The sequence below is a fragment of the Bos taurus genome, chromosome 22 (genome assembly GCF_002263795.3).
Source record: "Bos taurus isolate L1 Dominette 01449 registration number 42190680 breed Hereford chromosome 22, ARS-UCD2.0, whole genome shotgun sequence".
NCBI classification, from domain to species: Eukaryota; Metazoa; Chordata; class Mammalia; order Artiodactyla; family Bovidae; genus Bos; species Bos taurus.
In genome coordinates, this window is record NC_037349.1 from 43,093,892 (window position 1) to 43,096,616 (window position 2,725).

The following is a 2,725-nucleotide window of genomic DNA, read 5'->3' on the forward strand; positions in this document are numbered from 1 at the left end:
GAGGTATATATACATATTCTTTTTTTTTCAGGAGCATCTATACCCTACTGTTTGGAAGTACAAGGCACAGGAAATGTCATCCATAGCCACTGAATAGCAGAAGGAAGGACACCTCAGAGTGTTCAGCGTGGGTCAGGCCAGTGTCTGCCTTTCTTTCCAGGCTCCAGGCTTCTGGAAGAGACAGTCTCAAACTTCCACTTCCCAACACTGGAGCCCAACAGAAGGAAAAGCAGAAGGTCTCTGCTGTGCCTGGTCACCAGTGCAGCTTTGTCACTCCAGCCCCTCATATTTATCAGGAACTCCTGGGGTTGGCTGAGAGTCATCTGAGGCTAAGCTGACCCAGAAGGGCATGTTGGCATGGACACTGTTTAATCAACTTAAAAGAATAAAGAGCATTTTAGCACTTTGTCTAATTACTAAACAAGTACATGCTTTTATTTAAAAAAGAAAATTCAAACAGTACCCAAGGGTATATAATAAAACCTGGAAGTTCTCTTTTTCCTCCTCACAGCCCCTGACCTGCAGGTTTCCTATTGAGTTTGGTGTGCCTAGTTTGGTCGGGGAGAATGCTGGTCTGGAGTGAGAATGAGTGGGACCAAATCGCAGCTTTGCCACATGCTAGCTGTGTATCTTCGAACACAAGCCTCAGTGTGCTTACCTGCAAAACGGAGGGACCATGGTAAGGGTCTGGGGGAGCATGTAATGAGATGAAACAGAAGGTACTCAGCGAAGCCCCGCACTTACCCTGATTCAGTTAAATTTGATTCAAGATTTTACTTCCAGATACTTTTTTTAAAAAGTTCAAGTGCTAATTACAAAAAGGGGTCAAACTCTTCATCTGTTCATCTGATTTTTTTTGACGTCCTATATAGAGAAACCATTATTCAGAGGTTCCTTTATTTTTCAAATTAATATTCAAATTATCAAAGTTAAAAAAGGCAAAAACATTAATTTACTCTCTGATCCTATAGGTTAGGTTATTTTTGATGCTGAGAATGAACACCTTTCCCAGGACACTGGCAGGGTGATTACTGCCTTAGACAATGTCATGCTTATAAGTTCGACATATAAAGGTTTTTTATTTCATTGATAAGTCCAGCTAAGATTGCCAGGTAAAATACATGCTGCCTAACTAAATTTGAATTATCTAAAATTCAAATTGACCTAGTGCTCTGTATTTTTATTTGCTAAGTCTGGCAACTCTATATCCAACAAACTTAAATAATTACCTCTAAGGGGTTATAGACCCATTTACAAACATTTTAAACTTCTTTTATACATCTATTTCCTTGTAAAGTTCTTCAGTTATCTGAATTAAAGAAAGCCACCCTTTTTAACACCAAATAATCCTAATACATTCAACTTATAAAACACTGTTAACCCAGAATTCTTATAAATGTTCCAGAACTGTACAGAAACTTAGGAAGGTTTCAAATAAGAGTTACAAATCTAAATACATTCCCTCAATTGCACATTTTATTTTGTAGTTACAAGACTGCCAGTTTAATAGGTTAAAATCTTTCATATGTTACAAGGTCATAAAATACCACATATGTAGAAATTCCTTCTTGAAAGACACAAAAAACTGTACCCACTGAATTCTCAACCTTCCTCTGGTCGGAAGATACCCACTCACCAGGGAGGACAATCACCACCGGCTTTTCACCAGAGATTCAACGAGGCTTAAGGTCTGGACTGTGGCCAATGGGGAGATTAACATCCCCACCAGTTCAGGAAGTCATTATTTCCTTCCACATATTCAACCTTTTGGGATTATCTCCCTAGAACGCCTGGGTGTGCTTGGCTAGTGATTTGGCCAGGATACTGACTGGATGCATGTTGGTGATACCTGCACGCTCTTCCCTGTGACTATGATCACACGCCCATCACACGCCAACACTGCCTTCAATTTATTACTTCCTCTCTTCACAGAAGACTTTTCCATGACAAAGTCTGCAAATCCTACCTGGGTTTATAAACTGACTGGATTTTGTACTTTTTTGTTTTTCAGATCTTCTCATCTTCCTGCCCAAATCTCTAAAAGCCATTTTGTTGTTGTTGTTTAGTCGCTAAGTCGGGTCCAACTCTCTGCAACCCCATGGATTGTAGCCTGCCAGACTCCTCTGTCCATGGATTTTCCCAGGCAAAATTACTGGAGTGGGTTGCCTTTTCCTTCTCCAGGGGATCTTCCTGACCCAGGGATCCAACCCACATCTCTTGCATGGCAGGCAAATTCTTTACCGGTGGGAAGACACCAGGGAAGCCCCAAGAGCCATTTTACTTGGACTGAAATCCTACAGTTCTTGCAAAACCTTCCTTTCACAGGGCCACACAACTCTCACAAACATTAACTAATATCAGATTGAATCATGGCTCTCCCCAAAGGCTTAATTAACTCTGTCCTTTCAGTCCAAAGACTGACCCATCCCAGCAGATCTGCAACTGCTTTTCTGGCAATACACTGCTAGTATTTGGTGTGTTAAATTGTATATAGCAAAACTTGCCTTAAAAATTATGTTATTCAAACCAGACTTGACTTTAATTTCGCCCATCAGAGTTGTTGGCGAGCTGGAATCTGGGTGTGTCCAGGGACAGCTAACTGCCAAATCCCCAAACCTGGCAGAATTCCCCACTGTCTCCTGCCTCCTTGACCTCCTACCCACACACAGAAGGCTCCACACCCCAGGTGCTCTCTGGGGTGGACCATTTCCGAGTTCATCAGTTT